Source organism: Cyprinus carpio, chromosome B8 (genome assembly GCF_018340385.1).
Source record: "Cyprinus carpio isolate SPL01 chromosome B8, ASM1834038v1, whole genome shotgun sequence".
Taxonomy (NCBI): domain Eukaryota; kingdom Metazoa; phylum Chordata; class Actinopteri; order Cypriniformes; family Cyprinidae; genus Cyprinus; species Cyprinus carpio.
Window position 1 is genome coordinate 6,069,263 of NC_056604.1, and position 12,615 is coordinate 6,081,877.

Sequence of the window (12,615 nt, forward strand, 5' to 3'; positions counted from 1 at the left end):
ATACTGTTATTGTATTTATTAATATTTTGAATTAGCTCTTATTTTAATTTTAGTTTAAAGTAGTTTTTTAAATAAAGATTTAAGTTTCCAAGGAAACATTTCTATTTTTGTTTTTTTATAAAATAAAAAACATCATAAAATTTCAGCTTTTTAGTTAACAAAAATGTTTTTAATAGTTTTAGCTGTAGTTTTAGTTTACAGGGCTTCTTCTTCACTAAAATTGAAACTATAAACATAAAAATGTAATAAATTTAATTGAATTAAATGTCAACTTGATGAGGAGACAGGATTCTCTGTGCAACAGAAATCAGACCATGTGAGTGTTCGGATCTTATGCAAACGGTCATTATTTTTGCATCTCATTTAATGACACTTCAGTATTTCCTCTTTTGGCTCACACTGCGTCCCGGTGCAGTGCTACATTGAAGATCCCTTTGAACAGATTCAAAAAAACATAACCCTTTTTGCATCAAAAAGCAGCAGTGGGAAATTAAATTGCATTGTGGCAGTGGCGGCACACTCAGTCCGTGGCTTCATCCATTATCTATCATCTACTCGAGGCTTAAGAAAGGCTGACATGCCACAGCCAGACATTATAATGAAAGAGATACAGGATCGGTGCTGACAAGAGGTCAGAGAACTGGCCTGAATGGGGTTCATATTGATTTCACCACCAGATCCGCCTTTTCATGCAACATCGTGCCGTCCTGATAAAGCTGATGTCGCACTAGCTTAGACCAAATGTCCAGTGCAAACAAATAAAGCTCACGATTCTTCTTTCAGTCGGATGGATGGATGGATCAGGTCATGCTACTGATGCGCAACTGGATGCTTCAACCCCACTGACATTCATATAATGGACATTATTCCAAAACAAATCATGGCTTGACCAGAAACCGCTCTCAGATTACTAAGCCATTTAAACAATCAAAGTAGCTGATATGTGAGCCTCTACAATACTTGACCCAGCTTCAAATGGCGCTATGAATATGTGCACAGATTTTCCTCCATGCATTGTTGTGTCTAATTGCATCAATGGAAGATTCTGGATGATCCAAAAGGTCTGTGACCTGTTTAAAGGACTGCTATCTTTATATGCGTGTTTAAAGGAGAACCCTCCGTAAATATCCAGAGCTTTTTGTAAACAGTTGTCAGAAAAAATCAAGTAATTGGGCCTGAAACTTCCATACTGGCTGATGTCATGGAGTTGAATTAGCTTTATCTTCTGTGGAGCCTTTAGATTGGTTCATCTCGCAGATAGAAGTGGCTGTTTTTATCTGTTGCCCACTAACAGTCTAAAAAGCTGGCTTTCTCAAACAGAAGGTTTTTCTGCAGATTTCAAAATGATTATTTTTCAATTAATGACTCTGGAATGTGGGTAGATGCTTGCTCGGTTTGGCAAGGCCTTGTTTAACTCTTTATGGTTTGATGTTGCTATATGTTTTATTCACTTTCTCACTCACTATAAAGAACTAAAGGCATAATGCAAAGCCTTTTGTTGTTTTCTATCCCAAGATTTTTGTTTAAACACACACACACACACACACACACACACACACACACACACACACACACAAACACAAGTTTTAAATTGAGATTGTTTTGAAAGTGCTGTGATGCATTTCTTGTTTGTAATTTTTATAGGCAGTGGCATTGACTATATTACTGCAGTTATTTGTTTGGAACTGCTTATAGTAATATGATTGTATTTATGCATAAATGATTTCTGATTTATATTTTATATCTTTAGAAAAGGCCAGAAGACAAGTTGCACAATTGATTCGAATAATGTGGGTGAGTCAGGCTTTTAGGACAATTAATTATAAATAATTGATTATGACTCACTTAGTTTGAGTTTAAAGGAGTTCCAAATTCCAAAAGAGTTTTAAATATATCAGTTAATAAACAAGTGTGAATTTCTGTCTGTCTGTCGGTCCCATCCATCCATCCATCCATCCATCCATCCATCCATCCATCCATCCATCCATCCATCCATCCATCCATCCATCCATCCATCCATCCATCCATCCATCCATCCATCCATCCATCCATCCATCCATCCATCCATCCATCCATCCATCCATCCATCCGTTGTTCTGTCTATATTGTTTGTTCATTCGTTCAATCCTTGTTTCTATCAGTTGATAGTTCATTTGTTTGTTCAGTGTATATATTGGTCTGTCATTTTGTCTTTTCTTTTATGCATGCATGTACTTATTTAGCTTTTTTTTTTTTTTAATTGGGCTTTATATTGTTTCACTGTGAATCCAGCTATAAAAGATATGTTCAGCAAATCAATCGATCCGGTTGCAACCTCTGATTGGTCAATACAATTTTCCCACTAAGCTATATAAAATAAATAAATGCCAAAGTACATATAAAGAAAACATCTGTCACAATGCTTATCTCTTCTAACAACACTGACCTCAGTTAGCATTTCTTCAGAATGAGCTAGGATGTCTATATTTCCCCCTCTACAGAATATTCCTCACCAGTCCAAAAATAGAAGCAACAGGAAAAATAGCAGGACTTCACAGTGGACTATTACCCAACAAACCGTTTTGAGGAGGATTGTGAAGGCAGATAATGGCGTTTGGGACCAGGTAGGATACCTATGATCACCTATTACTGTATATGTCCTATGTCAGATTTACCTAATCCTAAATTTATTAGAACTGTTCTAGATCAATTTACATCCTGCTTTCTGCCTTACTGGGCATTTCTTAGTCAGAATAAGCTGCGATATGGACCAGACCTCATGGTTATACTGTATGATACTGCGCTCTCAAACTCTAGAACTGTCCGCTGTTGCCGCATTGACGTTTTGCTGTAGTGAATAAAAATGATGGAGGAGAAATATAGAGAGGGTAAACGAGAGTGGCCATTAAAAGAAGGCAATCTATGGGGTAATAGGAATCATTATAGAGTCATCATGAATAAATAATGTGTCCTGTTTCTTTCCTTTATATTCAGCTATCTCTCTCTCTCCCTCACTATCTCTCAGTCAATACTCGACTCAGCAGGGTTTCCTCTCGCTAGCTTTATGTCCATCCTGGAAACAGGGGCGAGGGTGGCGTAATTGAAATCTAATCAAGTTGATGAGTCAAGAGAGGAGAACTTGCATGAGGGAAACACTCCTTTGCATGAGAAAAAGATGGGGTTGATGGGAAAGCAGAGTGATTTTTCACTGGAGTCAGTATGGAGGAGTGTGTGTGTTTAAAGCTGCTAATGTACATCATTATAAAAGCATCTGAATCACTGGAGAAGAAATAACCCTTGTTCTCTTAGAAAGATCTGAACTATGGCAACTAGAACCGACATCTTTAGCAGCTTAGTCTGTATACTAAGAATAAATGTGAAGGACCATAATGTCTTATTTTTCTACATTCTCTGAAGATAATTTGCACATTTAGGCGAAGGAATGGAGCTAAAGTTTATGAAGGTTTACTTTCCTAAGTTTTGTTATAATTCTCCCTGGTTGTTGTTGTTTTTTTTTTTTTTTCTAAATGATTTAGTTGAGTTGCACTCAAAGCACTTTCCATTGCTTTGCCATTAACAACGGAAATATTGCTGTCAAATGTTATTAGGCAGGGAGCTTATCTGCGCAATAATCTGTAAAATATCCCAACATCTCAGAATGTACATCATCTCTTATGCTAGCTTATTATGCTTTGTTCATATTATGAGGTATCTTACAACATTGATATTTACATTTACATTTTATCCAAAGCGACTTACAATTGGGGAATACATGAAGCATTTCTTCTTAAAGAGGCAAACAGACACAGGAAGTGCTTGTAATTCCAAGTTGGGTTGTATGGGTTCTACCAAAATGTTGTCTGCAATACAACTGTGTGTGTAAATTAAGTCAAGTTGGTTGCCTGATTTGTGCGTACTTGTAGTGTTAAGGCATTTGAGATCAAATAAAGCAAGGAGTGAATGGAAGTCTGTAGCATAAGGCTTGTCCAGATGAATGTTGAAGTCACCAAAGACTAAAAGTGGACTGCCATCCTCCATGAATGAGGACAGCAGCCCATCCAGCTCCTCTAGGAAGGTGTCTAGAATGTGCCCAGGAGGATGGTAAATTATCATAACCTGGAGTTTTATAGGAGCTGTTACAGTAATCGCATGAGATTCAAATGAGTTATAATTGCATAGGGGGGAGTAGGTTGAGTATTTCCAATTGTTTGAAATGAGCAGACCAGTGCCCCCACCCTGGCCAACCTGACGGGGGGTGTGAGAGAAAGAGAAATTGTTAGATAGAGCAGCTGGGGTTGCTGAGTCTTCTGGACAAATCCAAGTTTCAGTCAATATTATGAGGTATCTGCCAGCATACAAGTTATTGATACCTGTTTTTTTTTTCTTGTTTTTTCAGATCATACAGTTAATACTGAATTTTGCATTTATTGTACCCCACCCTACCCTACACTACCGTTAAAAAGTTTGGAATAATTACAATTACTTTGATGTTTGTGAAAGAAGTCTCTTCTGCTCACTAAAGCTGCATTTATTTAATCCAAACTATAGTAAAAGTAGTAATATTGTGAAATGCTATTACAATTTAAATAAAATAGCACTTTTCTACTTTAATACATTTTAAAATGTAATTTATTCCTGTGATCAAAGTGGAATTTTCAGATTCAGAATAATGATTTTACAATACAATTTCGTCATTACTTTTTTTTTTTTTTAACAAAATGAGATTTAAGACAAATTATAAATGAATATAAATCTAAATGATCTGTGCTCTTTCCATTTATAATTAGAGGCAACCACTGCATTTTAATTACGATCCAAACAAAGATGCTGCACACATATAGCATGAGCAGTTTTTGATTTGAATTCGATTGTATAATTTCTAAATCTGAAGCAAAAAAAAAAAAAGGGTTTAATTTTAGCTTTGTGAAATTATGCTACATAAATCATTTGTCAGAAAATAAAAGCTGCAGAATGAGAACAATAACGCAAATTCACTCTCTGACAGCAGGTGGCACTTATGGAAAAGCAGCAATACAGTGTTTCTTTGGTCAATGCTGTAAACAAAGCAGCGCTGATCTTATAAATTCTACTTTAATATGCATTATACAGAGGCAAGATGAAAATAAAATAACATCTAAACTTTTTTTAAATCAGAGATGCTTTCATATAACCCTCACCCCCAAATATATTGCAGTTTGTTTAATATCTCAACCAACTCAAATTATCAGTTTTTTTTTTTTATGGATATTCAACTGGCTCGGGTTGCATCGTTTTATCTCTACACGTGATCCTCCAGAAATTATGCTCAACATTAAAAAAAATCTTAATTATTAAAAACTTTTGACTGGTAGTATACACACAAATTATCTCAAATTATGTATCATCAAGTAACCATATAGCAACATGGCAACTTACTTAAAACACCTTAACTACCACATGGCAGCCACTAAGAATATGTGGTGTATTTGGAGTTCTGCATAGTTGAACACCCAAATCACATTTTCCACTCACAGAAAATACAGTTAAAATCTGGTAAAATACATACAGTACAAGTTTTATGGAACTCTGGTGACTATGGTAAATTTTGTAGGTGTTCATATGTAATCATGCTCTGTGCTTTAGCAAAGCTTCCTGTGACAAGCAAACAGTGCTTGTGTAAAGAGCCGGCCCTCGAATGAAGAGTCCCTTCAGGGAGGTAAAAATGTGACATGCAAGCGAAAGTTTATGTGTTCCCTTGCTCCCAGAGTCCTCAGTGCTGTCCATCGCTCATTCACAGCACACGATAACAGTCCCTGTAATAACATCAGCAGCGGGCCTGGCACTTTTTATCTGCATAAAAGTGTGAACTACACACATCCATCAATTAGATTGTTTTGGAGGACAGAGAGAAACTCTCCAGCGGCATTGCAGCAGAGATTAAACTTTTATGCACATTCATTGTATTTGTGCCTAAATTTATACTGCCGGTCAAACTCTGAGATTTGTATCTCTGTTTAAGTGCTCGGATCATCATTGCTAATTCTATTTACATAACATTGTATGAGTTCACTATCACATGCTGTTTTATTCAGTCACATTTTTATTCTTTTAGTCTTTATATAAATAATTGTAATAAATAAAAAAGATATAAGACAAAAAAAAAGTAAAAAAAAAAAAGATAAAACATATAAAACCTGGAAAATAATATAAATGTTTGTCATACCCATCCAAAACATGTCATATATTGTTATGCTATAAATATATTATATATTTTTGATGAGTCATACATTGAAAACAATTGACATTTATAAGTTTACTGCTTTTAATCGCTGTATCACATGCCATTTTATACTGTCACATTTTTATTCTTTTAATCTTTATGCAAAGAGTTGTAATAAATAGGATCATATAAAAGATTGTATCAATAAAAAAACACTAAAAATAAAATCAGTGTTATAGGCTATAAATATATTGTTTGTTTTTGATAAGCTGGAAAAAAGTAAAAGTGACAAAAAAAAAGACATTTATACATAAATTTACTGCTATATCACATGCCATTTTATCCTCGTCACATTTTTATTCAGATCTTAGTAAACGGGGCGTGATGCAAACACTGGATCCAGCATTTATCAGGTTTTGGACAAAACTTTTGTAATTTTACTCAATTTGACAACTTGAACCAAAACTAAATGGTCATTCAACAACTTTCAGATATTTTGTCTGAATCCTTGTGCTGAAATCATAAAAACATCAGTAAATGTGAGAATATTTTGCAGACTATTTATAAAGAAGGACTCAATATTTTTAATAATATTTCAGTAGCTGTGGAAAATTATTTTTTGTGAAGGCTTCTGAATAATCTATTGGGTATCCAGCACCAGCTCAGAATGACAAATACATAGTCAAATACAACTGTACCTTGCTTTAAAAGACCAACACACTTCACTGGCATTCATTAAGCTGGGTTTTTTTGCTGGTGCTTCTTCTCATCTCTGTTACTAATATTTATCTTGGCCACGGTGAGGACAGTCTGACTTTTATAGAGTGAGGGTTGAATGTGTATTAGTGGTAGACTTCTGCAGTTGTCGCATAAATGGATCCAGTGTTGTGCTGGTTGTCTTCCCAGAGGACTAGTAGATTTAGAAGGCTGTGCTCTGAATTTTAAGCATACCGTCAAATGCTGCTCAACCACATTCCCGATCCCATATTCAGGGCTTTTAACTGGTAAGTTGGCAGAATTTTTACCCTTTCTGAGTCGTGAGCTTTCACATTTCATTTCTCAATAGTGTCTGCACTGATGCTCTGAATGCCACACAATTATGGACAGTAAACTGGGTTTGAGAAATGGAGGAGAGTATTTGCTTCCCAAAGAGCAATTTTGCTCAACCTTATATACATATTTATTTTATTACACATTTATTTACCCCCCCCCCCCCACACACACACATATATAGTATAAATATATATAATATAATATAGTGTGTATGTGTATGTAGTTAAACTGTTATTATAAATAATTTTTCATTGTGCAACAATTACACACACATCTATATTTTAAGTATATTTGATGAATTATATATTTATATTGTGTTATTATACCTTATTATTTAGCATTTTGCAGCACTTTCTTACAGTGATTATGCAATGAAACATTTTAGGAAGTCACTGGGTATAAAAAATCATAATGTTTATGCATATTTCTTTCAGGGGTGAATTTTAGAAGGTTGCAAAAGGTCATCACTGTTATAATTAAATATTTAATTGCATATGCTTTGATTTTCTTGGTTTAGACTTTAAGGAACCTTCCCAGCTACAGCAGGAGATTGAAATGGATGTATTCACCTGCTTCTCTCTAAAGTCTGACAATCCTGAACTATTCCTGCACCTCACTGACCAATAAGGTATGAAAATGCACATTTACAACACAGCACCGCACCTCTATAAAAGCTTTGCTCTCTTATAAATGTTATTTTCACTCTGCTGTGATGGATTTCAGAGTGTGAGCTGCTGTTATGTGTAGTTTTTAAGCCAAAGTTATTGAAAAATTGGCATTTAAAAAAAGTATTTTGCTATGCAGTGGGTCTCAGAGAGATATATAAACATAACTGTATACTCAGTCATATTTCTAGGTTTGATTTCAGTTGCATTCAGGTACATTTTGGGCACATTTTTAGCGTCTTACAGTATTTTGGCCCATTGTGGAGTGAAGTATTGCAGTAAAGTGCAGAGACCTGCAGGAAAGCTTTTTCCCCATCTTCTTCAATCATTTATAGAAAGACTCCAGAAGTATGACGCAATGGCACTCACTCTCCAACAATAATTCATTTCTCTGTGTGGAGCAAGTGACTCAATGTTGTATTTTTGTTGTTTCTGTTATAAAGAAGTAAATATCCTCATTGCGCAGAAGTCTCGATTTGATATATTTGATGTCATTTGTGGAACATATAAGAAGAAATTAAGTTGGTTGCAGTGAGCCCAACCTGTCTAGTTTCAAAAAGGACTAAATGTGCATTTGTGCTTTTAGTTTGAATATATATGAGATTTGAATTCAATGAATAAAAACATAAATGTTTGTTCTTATTTTCCCACAGATCAATCCAAAGACTTAAGCGCAGTAGTCATTTAGACCACTTTTTGGCGTTGATGGTGTGCTTTTTTGATCTTAAGAGTCCTAGATAAACATTTCTACCTGAATGAATATTTGAATATGAATATATTTCTACCTGGTGAATATTTGATGACAGAATTTTATTTTTGGGTGAGCTGCTACTCTAAGTTTGAGAATCTGTCAGGGTGTGACTGAAAACGCAGAGAAACTGAGTAATTAGAAAAATATACAAAACAAGCCCAATTAATATAGCATTGTCATTCATCAATATGACGTTGAAGGCAGTAATACAGTGCAGTGAATGCATGATCAATCTGTTTGCTTTAGTTAATGCAGACTTTTGACCATTTCAGAGACGTCCCATGCGACTGACAGGAAGTGGAAACTTGTGGAAGTGGAAATTCAAATCTACTCAGTAAAATACAAACAACCCTGAGGTCCTGTTTATGTAATTTCCCCCCTTTTCTTTTTCACCGTTCTTCTGGGTTTCCACCTCATTGCTTTCTTCACACAGAGGATCTTGGTAAAATCAGTGAATTATTGATGTTTTTGTACTGATCTGCTCTTGTACTCCATGCACTACCACTCTTCTGTTCTCAGTGTGTCCCTACGTGAAGCAAAATTTCATCATTTATTCTTTAATAATCTCCTTCTGATGAGGCACAATGTGCAACTCTACATCTGAAAATATCAACATTAAAATAAATTGCATATTTTGCAGTTATTTGTTACTCTAAATAAGACCGCATGAAACTAGATGCACGATAACACTAACACAGCTTTGTTCTCTTTATTTTTAAACTAACCTCTTGCATTGTTGACCTGCTTCGCTCCAAGGATTCCTTTGAAGACTCAGCTGTAACACATCCATTGATTTGAGCATCCAGGAATCAATTCTGCCATCATCTTGGCTTACTTCACTCTATTCCAGTGTCCTGGAGTTCCTCCATGTGAGACTGGTTGTTTTTTCCACTTCATATATATCGAAACGGCAATATTTACACAGAATCGATCATTACGCCCTGAAAACTCCTTTAGTTCAATCCTCATGACAGATGCTATCACTGGGAATTACAGTAGCAACTGTTTCTTCGCTCAAGTTGGCTTTTGAGGTGGCCAAGAGAGTGTTTGATTTTAAAGGATCGACATGCCAAAAAACACTATAAATTTGCCATTGAGTTGATGTGTGTGATTTTTGTGCCACTAGTGGATCCAAATGGAATTGCGCATCCCGTCAATCTGTCCCTAACGTGACACTTTGCTGAGAAATTTAATGCCTGCTGTATAATTGAAACCAGACAATGTTTACGTGCATGTGTGTAGCGTATGCTATTACATTAAATGGTTAATTCCACAGGGTAAACAGGACAGATGTAATCAAATCCCTCTATTTTAGGGGGAGCACAACAAGCCATCGGAGACCCCAGTCGCATGTGTGTTGCATCTGCAAGACAGGAATGGAAAAAGCAGTTGTTATAAATGCTACTTGAATGATTGTCAGGCTTCTGAATTCAGCCTTTGTCCTCATGAATAATACAGTATGTAGACTAAAGAACAGTTTGTGAATGTAAACTATTGGTTGCCTGATATGGGTTTTCAATGGATTATGCCGATACTGATATCTAGAGATCAAGACGGCTGATGGATGATTATATACTACCAATGAAAGGTTTGGACACGCCTCCTCATTTATTGATATTAATGTTCCCATTTCCATTTTTACATTTTAGAGTAATATTAAGTCAACTATGAAATTATACCAATGGAAGTATGAGAATTATGTAATGACACCCCCTAAAAAAACATTCTAGCAATGGACACTCTTTCTTTTTTGTCTAAATTCCAGCTCTGCACTTTCTGAACTTTCATCAGTCAGCTTCATGCTGTGAATGATGGGAAGTTTTGATATGGAATGTATATGGCACACTGCTTTTTCTTCGCTAACCTTAACAATTTGAATTTTAGTTTTGCAAAGAAATATATTTTTAGGAACAATTTATCTCTCATCATAAATGCCAACCCCGAAATACCAAAAAAATGCTATAAGTTTAATTGCAACATTAATAATTGCTAATAGTATAATAATTATAATAATTGCCATAATAATTAAATGTCTTTAATTGATTTTTCTGTACATGTCTACAATATGTACATTAACTGACAGTCACCATTGATAAGCTACTACTAAATATATTGTAGAAACTTAATTTTCTGTAAAGCTGCTTTGCAACGATTTGTATTTTGAAAAGCGCTATACAGATATTTTATAATAATAATTTGTACCTGCTTAATTAGAGCTTGGCCAAAAAAAGAGAGAGTTTTTAAGATTGTTTTGACTTTTCCAAACAAACAAAAAAAATTGTGGCAGAGTGATTTAAAATCTTGATTTTTAGTTGTGTTAGCTTATTTTAATACTTGTTTTATCATAATTTTAATTATTTTAACTCATCTTAAGGGCCTCTTGGGTGTTTACTGAGGCCCCCTAGTGAGCCGGCCTCCTGTTTGAGAACCATTGCTTTACGTCAAAAAATGTAACACAAATTCAATTTAGTGTGCCCACACTTTTGACTGATAATCTACTGTATATAATACAATTTTATGATACCAAACAAGACTTTCCCAATATTGCTGAAATGAAATTGGACAATGCTGTATATCATCAATGTAAACCTCCCAAAGCATCTCCCAGAGGTTTCCCATCTTCGTCAATGATTTTAATACATTCTCCACCTTTCAGAAGTGTGATGGCACCCCATTGTGCTTGGAAGCAGTTGAGGAAATTGAAATAAGAATGAAATTCTCATGCTGCTCCCACTGCCGAGAGAGGTGGAGCAACATGAAACGATCTGTTGAAAGAGGAGAGGATGCGATGTGTCTGAATGCAGTAAGCTGCAACAAAGGGCACAAGAATATTGTGTGATCTAGTATTGTCAGGTTGTGTGAAACCTGAGCTATTGCCTCGTTCTCTATGACCCATTGTAGGGCAGGATGCATTTGCAAGAGATATTAAGCTTTAAATGGATGTGTATAAGTGTAGAGAGAGAGAGTGTGAGAGAGAGAAAGAGGGTGGGGAGGTTGAGCAAGCAAATGAGAGTAAAAGAGAGAGAGAGAGGCAGCGCACGAATGCAACAGAGCAACGGAGGAGAGGAGAGAGAGGCAAGGAGGACTAGGCGTTACGGTCGCTCCTTCACAAGCTGCATGCGAGATGCCAGGACTGCTGCAGAGAGATTGCTGTTTCTTTCCTTTTTGTTTCTTTCATCAGCTTTCCCTCACATTGAACTCTTCCTTCTCTCGTCTGTCTCAGAGGTAACAAGTCTTAAAAAAAAAAAAAAGTCATTACTTATCATTACTGCTGGCAACTTGCTAGACATTTTTTTATGTCATTTTATTTACGACTCTCATTGATTTTGGGAGTCACTTTAGGGATGTGCATTTAAGGAAATTTTAGAAGCACCTACATTTGCGTTTATACTCTCGTCTGATGAAAAATAGGAAGAATAAGTTGGTTGATGTGTTTTGGTCCAGAGCTGCATTAGTGCTAATTTAAACTCAGAATTTACTGTTTGTCTTCTACGTGCATGTTCTTGTGCATGGTGCAGGAGGTGTAGAGTAATACATTATTGATTTTTGATTGCGGGAACGTGTTGTATGCATTATGTTGGGACTGGGCTGGGTCACCTGTCCTCCGACAGTTGTGTGGTTATGTGATGATGCCCTAAAAAGTTTGTGTTGGTTTTAAAATCTGATTCTGGGTTAGGGAGGTTCTTCATACTGAGACATTTAGATGCAACAGGAAGTTGCATTAGCTAAGAAGTGGGGAAACACATTATTGATTGACTTCATACGTTGCATATTGATTGTTGTGAACCTGAAAATTGACTTGTGCAAAATAGTATGATTGCACTGAAAAATGATAGCTCTCTATGCAAACTTTTTATTGTTATTTAAAAAGTAGTATAAATAGATATATATTTATAAGCAATTTATGAATATATCTCTGTCTATCCTATGTAAAGTGTAATGGCACATGTTTTCTGTGTAGCACAAAG

At 35.6% G+C, this 12,615-nt stretch overlaps 1 protein-coding gene across 2 annotated transcripts in view; it reads left to right on the forward strand.

The window, feature by feature from the left end:
* The first annotated feature begins 11,510 nt into the window (after positions 1-11,510).
* LOC109101196 (potassium voltage-gated channel subfamily D member 1-like) overlaps positions 11,511-12,615 on the forward strand; it is a 61,993-nt gene continuing 60,888 nt past the window's right edge. The window contains exon 1 of one of the 2 annotated variants that reach the window (XM_042729361.1): positions 11,511-11,872. The gene's annotated coding sequence lies outside the window, so the exon portion shown is untranslated. The remainder of the gene's footprint in view (positions 11,873-12,615) is intronic. The other variant, XM_042729362.1, reaches the window with a different exon arrangement.